The 20406-nt window shown below is 36.0% G+C and overlaps 1 protein-coding gene across 1 annotated transcript in view; it reads left to right on the top strand.

The window, feature by feature from the left end:
- Window positions 1-20406, top strand: part of PRKACB (protein kinase cAMP-activated catalytic subunit beta) — a 67137-nt gene that overhangs the window by 10610 nt on the left and 36121 nt on the right. The window lies entirely within an intron of this gene.

The following is a 20406-nucleotide window of genomic DNA, read 5'->3' as shown; positions in this document are numbered from 1 at the left end:
GGACAACAATCTTCTGCTGGGGTTACACTTGCCTTAGTCTTGTGATTTAGTTCAGCTCTTGTTACACAGGCAGAGAGGACACCCCTGACTACCTTCATGCCAGATGCCCAAAGGTACAGTCTGTGGTTTTGTTCTGCCAGGGATGCGAGGTGTACTTGGCACATTGTATAGTTTCAGACAGTTCTTGTGGGGTTTTGGGGGGTTGTTGGTTTGTTGGGGTTTTTGGTTGGTTGGTTGGGTTTTTTTTTTCATGGAAGGTGTCTCTAGACACCTTGGTACTTTCAGGAGCTAAAATGGCATTAGTTCACTTCAGAAGACTTGGGATTTTTTTGATGGTGGCTTTTGGCTTTTGTTTTGTGTTTTCTGTTTTTAAGCAGATGCTTGAAACTATGCTGTTTATTAAAGAAAAACATTTACTAAGTAATTGACAACAGAAATATTGAACATAATTTGACCAAGTAATTTGTTTTTTTTGACTTTTGACTGTAAGACAGTGTTGTGTGATGATTTAGTTGAATTTTCAAACCAGTTATAGCCCCCATTACTTGTCACTGTTACTTTAGAGTGTTTTTTTCAGGACTTCTTTTAGAAGCAATTTTATAGTGTCTGCTGGGTAAGAGTCTTCAGAGTAGAACCTGACTTTTGCTGGTATGATATTTTTGAAAAATCCCAAAACATGTTTGTACTGTCTCCAGCTTGAGGTTTGGGGCTATAATTATGAACTGTTCTTCAGCTTGCTACTTATGGAGTACTTACCTGACCAATTTTCTTTGGCAGTAAAGCTGACTTGAAAAATGCCTGCCGTTATCACCCCTGCCGCTCTGCTCATAGCTACAATTCACTGCTCCTCCTGTGCTGATACAGCTGTTCAAGGACTGCTCTGTGTCTCACCACAGTGGTTAAGACCCTTGTTCTCACCTGGCACTGCTCTTTTAACCCTTTATTTCATGGACCTGTCTTGAAACACTGCCCTACCTTGTGCTGGGCTGATACAAAGGAGGGATCCAAAACAAGGGGGAAATGGTGTTGCAAGTGGCTTTTACCACTGAAGAAAACACACAGGATTCACAGAAGGGAAGAAGAAAATGCTACTGTTGCATGGTGTCAATATCACCTTTTGGATATGTTAACATGAGGTGCTTTTTAATTTGAGGAACTCTTTGGAGCCTTCCCTTGATTCAGAGATGCTGCTGACTGACTTAGTAGTGCTATGCATCACCATGCCATTCTCAAATACTATCTGCAAGAGTTGTCCCATTTTTTGCTCACAACTGAGACTAAAATAGTGTTTGTATCATTTTAGTTTTGTTTAATGTGATTACCCTCATGGTCGTCAGCCCAATTTATTTTGACAAAGTTTTCAAAAAGATCACCAGCCTTCCTCTTCATATTTTAATTGCTTCAGAATCTACTCAAGTATTTGTTAGGACAAATAAAACGGGAAGATGACTAAAACATACACATTCCTTTTAGATACAGCATGTGAGTAGGGAGTAGCAGGAGGAAGAAGAGATGTACAGAACTGTGCAGCAGCACAATGAGAGATGTGAAAGAATCCAATACCAGAGTTAACCTAAATGGTATGGTAAGACTAGAGGTGTAAGCACTGGAAATTTAGTATAATTTTTGGCAAGAAAAATGAAGGCATCTCTTGCATTTATCTCTTCTGCAGTTGAACTGAATTCTTGCACTTAGTGGTGGATACACTGATTTTCTGCAGGATGTATTTTTCATTTAAAGTAAAAATAAAGTTCATACCCTTACTGTCTCTTCTTTCAAAAATAACTTGTGATAGTTCTGCCTTTCTTTGTGTGAAAATAATTCCAAACAGAAAATAGTAGTTGGCTGGTTTTCCACAGTTCTATTCACAACACTATAATTTTCTCCACCAACTAAATTGACTCATTCATTTCCACTAATACATACAAACTTACTTGTTCTGCTGCCAGTTAAAAGGCTTGTTAAAAGGCTTAGCCCAAGACACAGTGGCTGAGAAAACTGAGCAGTAGATGTTCAGTGTGGAAAGCATGAAAGTGCAGTTCTTTCACATACATCCTTTTCTCTTCAGACTTGGACATACATTTTTCACCAAGAGAACTGTCAGCCACTGGAATACTCTCCCCAGGGAAGTGGTGGATTCCCCAACAGCAGGACACTTAAGTGCAGCTGGACAGGGTGCTGGGCCATCTTGTCTACGGCATGCTTTTGTCGAGAAAGGTTGGACCAGATGAGCCTTGTGATCCCTTCCAACCTGACATTCTATGATTCTCTGACATGTTACAGAGAAGCTGAGTAGCAGAGCTAGTCTGTTGAACTTGAGATTGTTTGATACTCATGCAGCACTAGAGAGAGGTTTATAAAGTGACTGCAAACTGGGAAGGAGACAATAGACAGGTACACTTTTCAGAAATAAAGGCAGGGTGAGAATTTTGATTCCTCTCAAATGATGTGAACAAGGTTGGATACTCTCAAGAAGACAAGAGTTATATGAAAAACACTTTTGATTTCTTGTTGAATGCACATTTAATAATGAAAAAGGAGACATTTAGTGAGGGAAATACATTTGGGGAAAATGGATGCTTCAATTGCAGAAGATGGAATATATTCAGTATATGGGTGTAAGCCACAATACTGGCAACTTTGAGTCAGAGTAGATGCTGAAGAAGGAAGATGAGAGAAAATTAAGAAATAGTATTATTAGTCCCTATTAAGTATTTGCTAATGATACAGCTATCGGCAATAACATTATAGCACAAAGAGCATTTTTCCTCTTCCAAAATACAGAAGTACATCAGCATTGTGTGTTAAAAAAAACCTCCTCTTTGCGGCACTTCTTCCCCTGCTGATGAGAGCCCAATGGACCTCTATTGCACTCCAAGGATATAATGAAACGCTAGATCTCCCTATTTGTGATTGCATCAAGAATTATTCAATGAAAGGTAGCACTAAATTTTTTCTGGTGTTTGATCACATGGCAGAGTGTATTCTTTCATAAAAGATTAAACTGCAGATGTTACTGACATCTATTATTGTTTGGGAGGTTCTCATTTCTTTGTGTAGTTGGAGGAGGGTTATCTGAATCAGAATAACTTTTGTGCTGCAGCAGCATGAATTTTGCAGTATCCTATGAGACAATATGTAACCAAAACAAAACCAGGATTTCATTTTTATAGATGTACTTACTGGGATGCTTTTGTGGTCCAAACACAGAGTAATTGTCACAGCATTGGATAATTTAGAATTGAACTTAGAGGACTGCAATGTGAAGTACTAAAATACTGCACTTTGGCATCATTGCTGTTTAAAAAGTACTTCCAGCTAATTGTTCTGTTCAAGTACTTCTTCACTGGTGATAGTATTTAAGAAGGGATGGCAAAATGAGAACAGTTTTGAAAGATGATCTACAAGCAGATATAAATCTGGTCCTTGAAATTTTTACAATTTAAGAAGGCAAAAATGTAGACTTAACGGTAGCCTAACATTTATAGATGCTTTATACTGAAGAATGCATAATTAATATATAGATGGAATTCATTTAACTGAAGGAAGAAAAGCTCTGAACAAGGGCAAGAAGAAATTTTCCTACCATCACCACTTGATTTTTCAGGTTGGAGAAAGTGAGGAGAAGGATAATGGTTTTAATACAACCAATGTAATTATGCTCTAGGCAAAGTCATTGTCTGTAAAAATTTTATTGTATTTTGACAATGATGATGTTGGTGAGAGATATATTGGAATTGAAGTTAAGAAAATGGGAAGAAATGGTAGTATATCGACGGCTGCATCTTAAAGCAGTCATGTGATAGTAGTTTAAAATTCTGTAATATATATGAATATTCTGTGGGCATTGTATGTGACATACTGCAGGAAAGCAGGTATCAGTTTATCTTTCTACTGGTAAACGCACAAAAGCGTGAAGATGATGGCCAGGCCTTGTTCTGTTCCCATGACAGTCACCAATTTTGATAAAGTAGCCAAAAAAGGGGCCTGTTTCAAGAGAAGGTCTTTTAATATATCATGGGGAGCTTTTTAAACCAAATGTGTTTGATTCATTTATAAATATTTACCTTCTTAGCAAACTTTTTCATTTTTCCATTTAAATCTCAGAATGTGGGTCCTACTGTTATTCCAAATAATATTAATTTTGGTCTGAAGATAATGATATGTATGTAAGCCCCCTGTAAATAGACCATAAATTATTTGCAGTCTATGGTGGTGTTGTGGTAGTAATATTTTGAATTTGGGTGTCCAGTTAAGGGTAGAAAAATTTGGACATTTATGTTTAAAGTTGATTTTTAAAAATTAAGTCATCAATAGGTAAGGGATCTGCTTTTCTTTTGTTATTCTATTGGCACATACTAGCATGGTTTAATTAACATTTTTTCTTACATCAGTGAGTGTTTTAACCTCTTAACAAGAACATTTTTAAGACTTTCACTGTAAGAAATTGAAAATCTTTTAAAAGTGAAATAGTATATTCTGGTCCTCTGTTAGACTGCAAGTATAGCATTTTCATTAATTCAACCTACATGTTGCAGTATTACTTGTTGATTCATTAGCAAAGATAATCTAGCTTGGAAACAATTTATGAGGATCAAGACAGTTTGTCTTAATTCAGTGTTTCTATTTTAGTACACATAACAACATAAAAGATGTATCTTCTTCACTGTAGAGTATTTTCTTCACGTTCTTTCCATTGAGTGATTTTAATGACAAACACTGTTAGGATTCTCACTAAAAGAAAATACTTTCTTGCCAACAAGTGTTTATACATGATACATCTGTCTTCTGTTTTGTCTTTTGTCTTCTAAAGTCTGGTATAGAAAGTATGGTGGGCTAGGGAGATTGTCATTCTTAATGAACTTTATCCCTCAAATCTTGCACCTGTTCAGGTAATACTTTAAAAAAATGAAAGGACATGTACACCTTGTTAAAACAAGGTGCTGTGGAGTGTCTTTTAACACCTTGTATTTCAAGAATGTATTTTTATCTCATATTACGGGATAATTAATAGTGTTTTAAATAGTAAACAGTGGTGACTATTGTGGATTAAAAACTGTGCATTTTAGTATTTTTAACTACTCAATATTAGTTAAATTTTGCTTTGCTTAGAAGTGAAGGTTATATTATTTCTGTGTAGTTTTTCAGTATCCTATTTTGCTTGGTAAGAGTAGAATTATTCAAACACTTCTTATGCTGTCCGTTCATATTATCATATTTGTGATATTATGGGCTGGGCAGATTTCTAGTGAAAATGATTGCTGGAAATGCAGCTTCCCCTATTCTTGGTAAATAAACCAAAAAGTCCACTAAAACTCAAACCAGGCAAATTAATATTTTCAAAATAAAAAAAACAGGCAGCTCATGAGTGGAATATTTCAGGAAGGAGAATCTGTGTACCTGTATATCATTTGGGGAAGATGAGTGTGTGTTGTTTCTGAGGGGAGTCAAAGACACAGCAAGAATGGACCAGAGAGAATTTGAGCAAATAGTGGAAGACGACCTGTGAAAAACACAGCAAGGCATTTTTTGACAGCATGGCTAAAGAAGCCTTGTTGTGGACTTCTCATGTTTGGTTCTTTGTATAGGTAGAATTTTATACATTCTTCATAAATACCCAGGCTTGAATCAAGATAGTCTGCAGAGAGCAGCAATTCACTTATTTCTGTTCAGGTGATGAGTGGATGATGGAAACAGGTAACCTGCTCAGGTCAAGTAGGTTGCAATGTGCATTTGTGTGAGGAGCATGGGTTTGGTTGTTTTTTTCTTGACTGGCAGAGGTGTAGGGATATGTACTGTCCAAAGGTTCTTTTGCTATATCACCTAGTTCTTTGCCTTTGTTTTATGGTTTGGTGTTTCTATCAACAGGCCAAGACATGACTTTTCAGGTGATACATAATTTTCCTTCCCTCTGAAGTTAAAAATCAGTATATGCTTTCTCTCTAGAAACAGCTCCTGAGAGTTTGTGATTGCACACCAGCAGACATAAAGTGTGCCACTTTATTTTGCAAAACTGATGTACTTTTGCTGCTAAGAAAGTTTGTAATTCTTGTATACATTTATAAGCTTTAAAAAAACTCTAGTGAAACTGTTCTAGTTCTGTGAGCCTCTATTGTCCATAATAAAGAGTCATCTTAAAATGAATTTTTATGGTTATATAGCTCTTATAACAGTTGAAGGATTCCTTGTTCAGGCAAATTAAAATCAGTCTCATGATGGGGAGGGGAAGTGTTTTATTAAAGAATTCAATGTATTTCCCTCATTTCTATGTATCTTATGAGTCCTATTGACTTTCTTTCAGATGTAATTAACATACATGCACAGCCACTCTCTGTTTTTTAATTACACCTTTTTTCCAAGCTATCTTTCCACATAGATCTATTTCAGACACATTAGTTTTATGTCTCCATTATGGTTTTGTTCAAATTGGAGTTTCTACAATAGTGCATGCACTCATTGCTTTAAACTATTTTCTGTTGAATTTCTATATGAAAGTTACTTGATTTGTAACTAAAAGTTAAGCAATGCAATGGGTAGAGAATAAAATAAAGCCTCATTTTCCTCCCTTCTTGTTTTTTTCCCATTCTAAGTTTCTGTTTCTTCTTTGTGAAATAGGCACCCAAATACCATTTCATCACTGTGGGGATAAAAAAAGCAGCAATATCTATAGCTGAAAATCATATGGTTTAAGTAACTTGTCACAGAACAAGGATAGTGTCTGCTTTTCAAGGATGGTATTTAGTAGCCTTTGGCAGCAGTTTGTCCTGATGCTGCTACAGGCTACTTCATCCTGCTTCCAGAGTTCTGTAGATCTTTCCAAAGGAGCCAAACCGATACATTTCTTTCACTGCCTGATCCTGAATGAGTGCCAGAATAGTTCCATACATTGTTCTGCAGGGAGTACCAGTCTGTGGAAAAAGGAATATGTCTGTATCTGTTGTTATAAAGAATGTGTAAACAAGGGCATGCAGAGGTTATAAAAAGAATACTAATTCTGACTTTTAATGCCTTTTTGAATGCCAAAATGTGAAATAAAAATGTCTTTAAAACATAGTTTTCTGTTTGAATTATGTAGACAAGTACGTGTTTATACAGTTTGATTTGTAAATGTCTTCCTGTAAAAAGGCAGTAAATTTTATTAGTCAGTTATTGTTTTTATTCATAAATACTCCTAATTAGTATGACAACAGGTTGATAGCAGTTTAGTTGACTATCCAGTGTCCCTTGAATTCCTGGTTATTATTTTTAGAATGTACAATAAAGCTTAGAGGTAATACAACAGCATTTTCAGTGACACAGTTTGTAGCTTGCACATTTTTATGTTCAAGTTAGAGGAATTTATTAAAAATGTTGGGAAGAAATCAGTTTGTATAAATATTATATCAAGTTAAAGACAATTTGGGATCATAAGAAGGGGGCAGATACTGTGATAAGCCTTTGCTCTCTGGAACTCTTAGGGAGTTTTTTTTACTAAACTCAGAAGTACTCCTAAAAATCTCATTAGAAGCCCACCCATCAGTGTTTTGTACAAATAGCAGAAATGTGTTATGCTCTGGTATCACGGTATGAAAATTGTTTGTAGATACTATTCATCTCTTATCCGAGGTCAAACTGCAGTATTTGTTGACCTTCCTACTTAGGCTTGATGCACTGAAAATCTGGGCTGTTAAACTTGGGAGTCATATGATTGTCTAAATCCTTACTTCTCATTCGCGATGTTCCAGAAAAACAAGGCAGAGGCAATGCAATCAGGCTTAACAGTCCTATTGCTTTTAACCATTTCTGACTTTCTGTTAGGGAAAGTGTAGCTTTTGGGAAAACAGCAAGTTTTTTTAATTAGTTGGCACTATTAAACACATTTCATCTGTAAACTGGCAAATAACTGCAAATACTTATTTAACAACTAACTTTTTAGAAGACCTAGGCATACAGCAATATAGTGAAGTGACTTCTTATAATTACCCTGGGCATGTAGTAACACTTCTAGTAACTTAAAATAATGTGTATCTTCATTTTTTGCCAGTCATACATTTAAATTGGTGGTCTGTTACAGAGAGAAAACTATACCTTATTTTATGGCAATTAGTATATCAATTTACTTCACGTTCTCAAAGTGCTTATTAATTTTAGCTCAAAATAGATCAAATGTACCACATGTGACTGCTGTATCATAATACTACATTTCTATTTTTAAACCTAAATGGACTCTGGGAAAGTACTTTGCAAACTTTTGGCTTCCATTGCAGAGCAGGTTTCCCATGTGTTCCTGGGTAAAGTGCCTCCTAATGGGGTCCAGGAGTATCTGTTTGTCTTTCTGGCCATGTTTCAAGCTTTTATGTTAGTTAATTAAAAAACCCTGAAGCAAAGTCAGGTGAATTGTTTAAATTCTTCTTCAAAATGAGCAAGCTGGGGAAACTTCATCTTCATTTCAGTCCTAAAAATGTTCAGATACTGCAAGGGAGAATGAAATTTATGCTGGAAGTCATGAGCTCAAAATCATATTAATGGTATTTTGTTTTGAGAATGTTTTCTCTGTGAACTTATATTCAACACCAAAAAAAAATTAAAATTTGTTTTCCTGTAAGTGACAGGCTTTTCAAAATTTACTAATCTCATATTAAAAATAAGTCTCCTATTAAAAAATATGTCAACTACTGGAAAACAAACAGTCTTTACCTTTTTTACTCTGCTGTCATGGAGTCATGGCTCAAAAGCTATGTATAGGTTAATATTAATTTTGTAATGGCCAATTGGGGATCTCTTTATCCCCTCTGCACATGGTCCGTGTTCAATATTAGGACTTTCCTGTCAGAATCCCTCACCAAGTCATCACAGTCATGAAAATGGATGGAGTCACCTAGACAGTAAGGAATTTTAGTCATTTCTAGGTTGAAGGCAGCTGTAGAATGCAGCAGATGAGTCTTAGAGCAGGTGAAATGGTACTAAGGTGTTGGTTCCATGGCTCTGTCAGAGCATGCAGTGGTGTTGTACACTGACTGTAGTTGGGCTTTTCAGCCTAAATGTGTGTAATTGCTGCTTGTAGTAATTCAGTCTGAGAGTTACAAAGACAAAAATACCAATGACAAGCAGCACCATAGATACCAGTATTTAATAACTCATCATAAAGGAATATTATTTTTGCAATCTGAGCTGCATCATAATTTGAGATCCAAGGGAGTACCCTTAGGTGACAAACACTGGCAGACGCAATCCACGATAAACTTTGGATGTTTTGATTGCTTAGCCTGTGAGCCAAGGAGCAGAAGTGCTTTTCTGAAGTAGCTTTTCATGCTGCAGTCTTGGCTCTGGCTGAAGAGATAGCACCCCAAGGTCAGATTTTTTTTTTTTTGTTTCATATGAAGACATCGACATATTAATGATGTTAATAAAACCACTAAGTTTTACAGCTTAAACGTCTTAATCAGCATCTGTAGCAACATCAGATAAAAAACGAAGGATAGCAAAACAAGATCTAGTAGACATTAGTGTTTCAGGAGTCCCTTTTCTTAGCATGCCCAAAGTGTATCTGTAGTTTGGTGTTCATTTCCCAATTCAGTTATAGCCAAGTCATAAGTTGCTAAAATACTGAAGAATATTAAAAGTGGGTGTTTCATCTTTCCTTTATGCCCAGTTGGCAGTCAGTAACTAAATTGAGCTTTCATTTCAGTTTGAGAACTGAAGAGAGTTGAGATAATAAGATTGTGTTAAATCAGTTTTTGGTCTTTGACCTTCTAAAATTAATGTCTAAAAGAGAATTAAGGGTAAAGTTGTATAGAGACATGGAGTATTGTCCTTTAAATTTAAATGGCTGAAAAATTGGGGCAGCGAGGGGTTAGGCTATTTTCTTCTCCATGTACAGTGATAGGCCAGACCTTTTTATCTAGAAAAATTTTGCCTACACTACACTCTTGGAAGCTTGTATTGTACAACTTTTTTTTTTTTTTTGTAATAACATGAGAGAATAAAACTCTTCTAATTGTTTAAGGCTGCTGGTGAAGATGCCTTTTCTTGCTCCTTAATATACCCCCAAGCTCAGGTTTTGCCTTCACTCACTGTAGTGGTTTCAGATGCAGAGCCCTCACTCTGTCCTTCTTTAGCTCCTTGTTTCAGTTTTACCTCTGCATTGTGCCAGCTCCCTAATGCAGTCTTGCATCAGTTCTCAATTCTTTGCCTGTTAGCCCTTCCTCTGCTTTTTTTTGCCTTTCCTCCCCCCAGTTCCGTTGCGAAATTCTAATTTTTGACCAAGTGTTGGTGACATTCCGGTGTATTCTAATATTGTTATGTTCCCTGTGCTTGTGTCATAGTTGTTCCTGAAGTGGACACTTACTGGCAAAGAAAAGAACATTTTAATTTTAAGCTGTGTTTTAATGGCTCACGAACTAATTGTAAGCAAAGAAGTGGCCTAATTTCATTAATCTTTCATATTTCAACCTGTTTAAGCAATAATTAAAGTTGCTGGTGTAAATATGTCTTAAAAAGATCTATTTCACTCAATATGTTTTCTTAGGAGTCCTTAATTTGGGCTTTATTTGATTTAGGACAAAAATCAGACTTTACTGAATGTGTCTTTTTTATGTATACTTATAATTCTCTTAATTTTTAATATGTGAGCCAATTTATGTTGTTTACAGTCAAAAATGCGATGGTAATCCACCTTCTTGTATGATGCAAAAAAAAATTAACAACAATGTTTGAACTTGAGGATGTCAATTTAAGCATGAAACATCAAAAAAAAAATAAGTCTTATTTTTAATTTAAACAAAAAACAGTCAATTTTATTTTAAATTGTTTCCATGTGTATGACTGAGTTTTCTGTTGAATTTCAGGCTACCAATTATTTTTAGACTACATAAATTAATGAGAACAGATGGCATGTATGATTAGAAATTTTGGCATATTGAGCAGTCAGGCTGAACTGAAAAATACTTCAGTGTGTAATATGTGGAACAAAATTATATCAAAAAGGTATTTGCAAAACCAGAGGTGCAGAAGAATTCTACAAAGAAAAGCAGAGAGAATACCTGAGCTCAGCCTCTACAGCACACTGCACAGGACATGAGTAAGGGGCCTCTTGTCTTGCAGGTGGCTGTGTCCAGTTGTGCATCTGTTAATTGTATCTCTAGATGTGTGTTCAGTCATTTAAGCGAATGAAACTAATAAATTCAACAAAAACCATCTACATGAGAGGAAGGAGGAGGGAAAGCTTTTCAAAATACTGTGTAATATATATATTCATGTAACGATGTTTATATATGATGTTCAGAATTAAAATATTTATCTAGAGATGTGAATTGCATTTTTTAATAGTATTGAGAAGAAATAGTAGAAAAGAAAAAGAGGTAAAGGTTCATGCCAAGTTTTCCACACTGCTGTTTTCATACCTATTCTAGGTGACTTGCAAGCATTTTCTTATCAGGGTTGTTAGTTATGATTTTGTTTGCAATTCTTCTGAAATGCTTTTAATTTTTTTGAATGCTTCTAAATGCCTTTCTTATCTATATTCCTTGAGCTGGTTGCTTTAAGTAGAACAAAATTTGCACCCAGAATATCTGCCTTTCTTTCCTGTTTCTTAGAGTGAGTATATATGTACCCATTTTTCCTTAGGGCAAGGAAGGAAGATAAGCTTGGTGTTTCAACACGAATAGCAATGAGGCTGCAAGTTTTTCAGCAATGTATAAATGCATTGTTAGCCTTGCACAACTTTACAGAAAAATCATGTATCAGCAGTGTTTTCAAAAATTGCAATAATACTTTGCCTTATTTGGCTGATAAATTAAGCTGATATTTTCCTCTGAAAGTGTCAACTTCCCAGAGAAAAAGGAATGCAAATGTCAAATGTTACCTAATAATAATAAAATATGTAAGCACTCATTTTCACTTCAGATTAAGTATTCATTTAGGCTTTTATTTCTTGTAGTTTAAGTATTGCAGGTTTTTTTATTGTATTAGAAAGGGCTCAGTTACTGCAATTACTAAATCATTATTTTGAAACTTCACTCAAATGGGATGCCATGTGTTTCCTTCCACCCACCCTCTCTAGAGTGGAAGAAGGTGGATCTTATAGTGGAAATAAGTTTAGAAAAATTGCCCAATGTAGTGCAACTGTTACCTCATTTTGGCAGTTGGCAGTTTTCTTGGGTAGATTTTAACTTGAGAGGAATTGGAAGAAAACCAGAACCTTCCCACATGCCATGTGACTCCCAGAAATAACAATTCTGTATTGAGCTTGTTAGGAAGAGCTATGAGCATCTGAGACTGGCTCACAGTGAAACATGTTTGTTCTTCCAGGAGGAAGAAATGAAGCCTCTGGCTAGTTAAAAACTTTTAAGCATTTTTTTCTCAAAATGGTTCAAGTAAATTAAGATAAAAACTCAAGAGATGTCTTCCAGCTCTGCTAAATTAGAGAGATTTTTATTTCCCAGAAATAAGAAAGGCCTGTACGATGTTATCATGAGATAGACTTCACCTATTCAAAATAGGAATATTTAAAACATTTTCTTTATTTTGGAATAATCATGATTAGGATAGCCTATCCTATGATGTGACTACTGCCAGATGAAGGATAACATTCCCAGTTACTAGCAGGAAGGCCCTAGATGGTGAAGCCTGTTTGGCAAATGATCTGCTCTCCCTGCAGTGGAGGTGTGTGCTGAAGCATGCGGTGGTGCAGAAGAGTCACAGTATCCTTGTTTGGGAGGGTATGGGGTTGATTGTCATTGCTTTGAGAAGATGCTTTTAGTGGCAATTCACAGTATGAAATACAGTAATTTTCAGAATGCATTTCAAGTAACTCTTTGCTCTCTCTTTAGAGAAAATTAAAGGTAAATACAACTGATGGATGTTCTTGTATCTAATTAAAAAGTAGCTTCAAGATGATTTGCTGTGGTTTACCTGTCAGTTAAAAGTTCACATTACACTTAATCTGAAATGATTTCTTTATTTGATTTAAATAGTGTTACTGTGGAAAAGCTTATTCTCTGTGAAATCTAATAGAGTGAGTTCTATTACAAGTAGCCAGCATAACAAAAACCTGTTTCTTAGAAAGAAAATATTTGCTTTTTAAACAAAATGCGGAATTGTTAAACTTTTCAAAATAAAAATGTTAGGCATTATCAAGCACTCATTTTGCACTAAAAATAAGAAAAAATGTTGTGTTCAGCAGCACAGCTTGTAACTTATTCTCTATAAGCTGGTGAAGGAGTCACTAGTTTCTTTTGATCTTTTTTTTAAAAAAATCTTTGATCATGGTGCTTTGAAAGGGAAAATAAATTGAAAGGTTGAGGATACAGTATTAAAGAATCATATCTTTGCTGACACATTGCATGTGGAGCTGGATGCCATGTGAATTGTTTGACTTTGTTCAGAGAATTACAAAGATTGGTATATTTTATCCCCCCCCTCAAAAAAAAAAAGAAAATAAACGCTATGCATTTTATCTTGTGTTTCTTTCCTGGAAAGTTTTTTCTGCTTTCCTGTGCTTTTAAACAAACATAAAACCAAATTAAATATACTTGTATATGTATTTAGCTCATTCTTTGTAAATGGAAGAGTGAAAGATATCTTTTGACAATTCTTCCTGTCCAAGCTTTAGTTATTTTGGCATTTCTTGTAAAGTAAAACTTGGGAATGCCACAGGGTAATGTGGACTGAGAAGCAAAGTCCCTGTTACTTATCAATAAACACAATTCATAAATAGCTAAAGGCAAATGTACAATTTTACAATTTTTTTTAAACTTGGTAATTTATTTCACTTATATCCAAATGTAAATACTATTTAAGAATATATTCAGACTAATAATAAATAAATTCACCTTATGTGAAATAAACTCAAAATAAATCAGAATTTTTAAATGAAAATCCATCACAAATAGGGAAAAACATATGATCTGTGAACTTTGTTGATGCCCTCACTAAGAAAAATAGCTAGTAATTAGAAGGTTGATGCATGAATTATTTCCCCTCTAAAAAATCCAAGATATTCAGTTGTGTTTATACAACACATTACAGATGAATGACTGAGTACTTCTAAAATTTTCTCTTCAGTATTATAGTTCCTCATGCTTTGTTTGGTCTTAAACCAGCAGATGGCATTTGTTACTCCATTTAAGTGCAGACTAACATATATTTTGTAAACATGGCGTAATTAACTTCAGCATATAAAGATATCTTGTTTTCTGAGTTGTGTTTCTGATGCTTCTGCAGTTGTGCAAGTTCCTGTATTGAGATTCCACATACTTAGCACAAGGTGTGCTGGGCAAACTCCGAAATGCCCTCTTACACATTCTACAGGCTCTTGCCCTGTGGCCAGCAGCATCCTCCCTACTTTTTCAGGTTTAATGCCTGTGTTCCACTCTAGCTGCTGTGGGAGACAGGGAGCGTTTCACTTGCTCCTCTGTTTGTGGGGCTGAGCAGGCTGGTGGGAGTGGAGGGAGCAGGGCTCTCTAGGGCAGCCTGTAGTCTGGTGAGGCATTGGAATGCAGGGGCTGTGAGTCGTGAGTGCATCTCTGCAGCACATGGCCAAATTTTCATGCTTCAGACTATACTTTATGAAAGCTGCTACTGTATTCTAATTTGCACTCTGTACTCCTTCAGTCTATGAAAAAGCACTTCCAATAGAGTTACTTTGGGTTTGCTTTCTTTCTTATTTGGATATTTTTCTAATTAAACCTAAATGTCATATAATCAAGGAACACTTCAGTTTTGGAGGAAAACAAAGGTATGAATTTAAAATACTCAGCTCAAGGTGGAGTCATTTGGCTTGGGTTATTCTTTCCCCTAGTGTGCTGGTGATTTAAAACGCTTTAAGATTGGCTTTCTGAAAGTGTTACTAAAATGTCTCTGGTTACTCTAGTATTTAGCATTCTGGTCTTTTACTGTACAGTACAGATCTGATAGTGAAGTGTAGCTGCTAATATAGTGAATAATTTTTGCCTGCAAGACATCAGTTTAGGTGAAAGCTGTCCTTTCTCCTAGTTTCTCTTAATTTTTGACATAGGATAATGGGAGGAACTATCTGTAAATATGACTCCAGATCTCTCAGGGATAATAATTTGTTATGTGCAACACCCTTGATTCAGGACACATAATACTAAATGTGTCCTAGGAAGGGGTTTTCGAACCCAAGTGTGCCTCATAAGGGGCAGTTCCTTACAAGTTCCTTTAGCTAAGAAGCTAAACCAAGGAAGGATAGACCAAACTTGCAGATTTTGGAAAAAGTAGAGCTCTTCTACCCAAAGCTTCCTGTAGCCAAGATCCTCTCCGCAGCAGCTTCACACCTGCAGGAGCCTTTAAGGTTCCTGTGAGAGCCAGATCTTCAGCATCCTTGTTCTGATAGAGAATGACCAGAATGGAAGCAGGGAGCTTCTCCTTCAGCCCAGTCAGATACTGAGTAAAATGCCTGCATGGTGGTTCTTTACTCATTTAGGATCAATAACCCATTAATGCTTAATATTAATCAACAGTAATTAGTTTGATGTAAATTAAGTGGACCAAAACCTTTATTTGCTGTTAGGTTTTTCAGAGAGGCAAAGCAAATGAGTTCATGCTAAATTGCTTCACAATTTAACCTTGGATTTTAATTTTAAAAGTCTATACACTTATATGTTTTTTCTAGACTTCATTGGTTCAAAAGTAGAAACAGCTTACTCCTGGCAGACTACTATTTTGTGTAACTGTAGCAAAAAGCACTTACATAGGTACTTTCTCTTTTGCTGCAAAGTAACAGAGTTTGTACAAAACTTCTGATTGGCTGTCGAACTACTGTAAATTGTGCTAGCAGGTAACTACAGAGGGTTATTTGGACAGTGTGTGATTTGGAAGGGCATGGACACCAAGCAGGTTTCACCTTTCAGATCAGTACTTTCAGATCTCTTGTACTCATGTGAAAGCAGCTGTTGCAAAGATGGTTCCTGGCTAACCTTTGTTTTATTATGGAGCAATTGTGTAATTTTTATTCACATTCTGCCAACGTTGATCTTGCAGTCTGAACTATCATATTGGCAAGCATCAGTGAGCACAGCACCTTGAGGTAACCTGTGAGACAAGCATGGAGCAAGGTGATGTCTCAGGAGAGAAATACAGTTGTCTTTGGCAAATTGAACAGTTTTGTTGAAGATTTGCCTTTTGTACTGAGAGTTCTCTGTCCCCTCCTTGTCAGCGCTAGATTTGGGACTGTGACTACAAGGTATTTGATTTCAAAAAGACCAGATAATGTGTTGGTAGAAATGAGGAAATCTGTTTGATCTGCTGCCAGGGTATGTGTCCACAGAAAATCACAACATCTTAGATGATGAATTTGTCAAATTTTGACAAGAAAACTGGTGAGAAGAGTAAGAACTTTCAGCTTACATATGAAAAATCAGATTCTGAATTTGATGTTCTTTTTTTCCTGCACATTCTCACTTATTTTTTTATTCATTTTTGTATCGTCACAGTTAACAAGTAAATGATGCTGTTAGACCATGTAAGCTTAAATTAATGCTTCCTGATGAGAGCTGAAGGTATTAGATGTGTGCTGCAGTTAAACTCGTGTACAGTAGATGCCAGTAGAGACCTACTGAGTCAAAATAGAAATATGATCAGTGTTTCCATAGTAACAACTTCCTCCTGGCAATCCTATTTATAGCAGTGCTGCAGTCCCAGCCTCAGTGCAGCTCTCGGAGGGACTCTCTAGGAAGGGTTAACCTTGTTAGAAAAAATGTAGGCATAGAGGCACACTAAAACCGTATGGGTTTGCTTTCTTTTGTTTTATTAAACAAAGAAGTTACTGACTGTGTTTATTTTCTTTATGTATGTTTTGAAAAATCTTTGTTTCAAAATGGAGAACCATTAAAGCTGTAAGCTGTGAGCAAATACTGCTCCTCCTTGTGTGTGTTTAAGAAGAAATGCAGCCCAGTGGAACAGTGCTGGATGTACAGTGAAAATCAAAACACATCTGCTTTTTCAAGAGCCTTTTTCTGTCTCTCTTTCTACCCATAATTCCTTCTGAAATATGCATGCCTGGCAAGACTCAAAATGGATTGTGTTCAATTACATAATTTTGGATGAAAATGTAGGGGGGGTTTTAAGTTACAAAAGGGCTATCTGTATACTTGTTTTACATCCTTTTCTTTCAAGGTTTATATAACAATTAGAAAAATACCACACATATTGCCTAAGGCTTATAGTACAGACATTAGATTTTTTAGTGTACATAGTGTAAAAAATTTGAGTCATTAAATGCTTCTAAACTTTTGTATTTACTAATTCAAAATTAGATACTAAATTGTTTTCTTTTTATGAAACGTGTTGGCTTCATCTTTCAACTTACAAACACCTTATTGGTCAATAACAGACCAACAAAATTTGTCAAGATCCCCAAGCTCTTAAAAATGGAGGATCCCTCACTAACACTTTGTATCAAGTAATTGCTCATTCCTTTTGTAATAAATAATAAATGCTGAAGTTGTATTTTCATCTTTCATTCTTGAAATAACTGATGCATAAAGGAGAAAATGTGTTTCATCAAGTCATCAATTTTTAAAGCAAATAAATAAACTTTCTTTAACCTCTAGAAAAAAACAAAGTTCTTTATTAGGCATTTGTAAGGTTTAAGTTATTTTTTCCACTGTTTACAAAAAAAATGCAGAAAATGTTGCAGTATGTCTCTTTAATACAGATAGAGGCTTTTTGTGATAAATATATCAATTTAAAACAATATGTTTAGTATTTAAGATAGGAAATAATATTTTTATTTAGCGAAATAGAATGTGAAACCAGAAAAATACTGTTTCAAGATTTGGAACTAAACCCTAAATTTTATCTAACTATGGGTGATCTGAAATGTGTTTTGTATCATAAACCCATTTTTCTAGGTACTGTCAAGGAATAGATTTAATTATCTTAAAAACTCTTGTTCTTGATTGCAAGATTCTCAGGGTTAATATTCATTAAACACTAGAGAATGGTGTTATTTGTACAGTCCTGCTTTGCCTGAATATAGAAAAATGCACACATTATCCTTTAACAAATATTTAAAACGATTTCCAAGTAAAGTTACAACACATGGTAACATGCTGTTACTCAACCATCTGGGTCCTTTGAGGAGAGCAGTGTTCTCTCTTTCTTAATCCTTTATTTTTAAGGCTTGACTGGTAGGGTAGAGTTTTTTCTTAGAAATTGTGAAATATTGTTTTAGCAGAGATTATTAAAAATAAATTCTCCATGTAGCTACCTGGTAGATTCTTTTTCAGCAAGGAGCTGGAAGGTCTGTGGCTGGGTTATAGTGCTGTGTTTTGTGGCATGCCACAGGGCATCAGCCCCTGGGAAATCTGCCCAAGGTTGTAGGTTGGCCATCAGGAGAGGTATAAATGGCTTTGTTGCCTTTATCACCTTAGAGTACCACTGTGTTAGCCCTTGTCCTTGGCTGTCATCATGATGTTGCTTTTTATAAAATTGTGGGCGAGTTTTTACTGAAATGCTGTTTATCAAAATACCAGAATTTGCACATGCAATGTTCAAATTCAGAATTGAATGTCTTACCGCTCTGAGTTTTTGAATATGTGTTAAAATTTTGCCAGGATTTGTTGGTCAGAAGATAGCAAAAATAAAATTTCTCTCTAAAGGAAATTAACAACAATTTCAGTGTTGACTTTGGCTGCAAGTAATTGGCACTTTGTTATCTCTTACAGAACAGAAATTTCAGATTCTTTCTTGCATTCTTCCTATACAGCCTATAATTTTCTTGATGTAATAATTAATTTGGAAGATCAGTCAATAAGATGAAAGATTAAGTAAAAGGAAATAGGAATGTCTGCCTTTAAAATCATGGATTTCATTTGAAGACATTAAAAGCCACGTGAAACGTGGGTTTATATGATAGTTTCTTGTATTGCCATTGAGCAATGCCAATCAATGCCAAGAATTTCCTAGATTAGGAAAGTGTATTGCTATCTGTGAAAATGTGATCAGCACTTTCTTTTCATGTTTTATGTCTGCAGAACTTCTGTAACTGTGTACACTGGCAGTAATTAACAATATTCTGGCAAATTCAGGCTTTCTCTTAGGACTTCTTCTAAGAATTCCTTTTTGGAAACATGTTTTCACTTAAAGGACTTACTTCAGTGATATCAGATTATGAGTATTTATGATTCTTATTTTTGGCCCCTGCCTCAAGTGTCCAGGTTAGACACTTGGGTGCATTAAGAGCTCTGAGTTTTGGTGGGCAGAGTTGCTCTTTGGCAGTTTCTACATCTCTCAATGGACTTAATATGGCTAGCAGACTGTAATTTATGTAACGTGAATTTTGTAAATTCTGTCTTTCAGATCAGGGAAACAAAATGATTTAGTTGAAGACCTGTGTGAAAGATAAGACAACAGTAGTGTAAAGGATCAGAGCCATGAGAGAGCAGAGAGGCAAGATAAGCACGCCATCATACCAGGTAGCTTTGTTTACTGGGAAAAAAAAAGCGAGGTTAGAGAGAACATGAATCTCTTGGAAGGGCTCCCTCAATGCCCGAAGACTTGCAGTGAGCTACAGGGGAAGCAATTCCAGAGAGGCTCTTCAGCTCCACAAAGATCACCATGCAGGGAATAAGCCTCTTGATGTTGTCTTAAATATTTTTTATATTATTGTGTGGGAGGTGCATGGCCTTGCTCTGTTTTAAAGTGTTTGGTTATACATGGTGTCTAATATATCCCCTCTGCCTATCTGTGACCCCAGGTAAGGCAAACAGATTCTCATGATCTTCACTACCTCTTGTTTCTGGAAGCAGAGCCTTGAACCAATGGGATGTTGTGGATGTCATAATTGGTCTTGGAGCAGAGCAGGTGAAAGGCTGGAAGGCATGAGGTGGCATCCAGGGAAGGCTGGAGCACCAGACTGATGGAAGAGCAGCCTGGTCACCACTGAGATTAGCTGATGATCACCCAGATTAACAGATGGCTGTGCAGAATGTAGGCATTTAGACAGTTGGTTCCAAAATTTGAACAGGGGCTGGACATTTCCAGAGTGTCTGGAGCCTGCAAGCCCAGGGCATTCCTGGGCTTTGTGTAGAGTCTAGGAATGTAATGGGTTGTGCTGGCTGAGGCCAATCACAAGTGCAGCATGCCCATGAGGAAGAATGTAGACAAATTTGTAAAATCTGTCTGTTGGCATTTTTATTATTTTATCATTGTCATGGGCAGTTTGTTAGCATGAGGGTTTTTTCTGAGGCACAGGGCTGTTATGAAATGGTTATGTAATGTCCAAGGGTGGGTATCTGCTGACATTTGAAAACTATGCAGTGAGAAGTATGGTGGGGAAAAATGAGAGGTATGTCTTTAACACGTGTTTTACTGTAAGACAGGAGACAGATTGAAGAAAAGATATTTCAATCTTTAAGAATAGCTTAAAGTTTTAAGAAGCCACATTGTAGATACGCAGAAATC

Source organism: Pseudopodoces humilis, chromosome 10, assembly GCF_049639895.1.
Source record: "Pseudopodoces humilis isolate 2021_Gansu_Grassland_sample_001 chromosome 10, ASM4963989v1, whole genome shotgun sequence".
NCBI classification, from domain to species: domain Eukaryota; kingdom Metazoa; phylum Chordata; class Aves; order Passeriformes; family Paridae; genus Pseudopodoces; species Pseudopodoces humilis.
The sequence above is the reverse complement of the archived record's forward strand: the minus strand, read 5'-3'. Positions and strand labels throughout refer to the sequence as shown.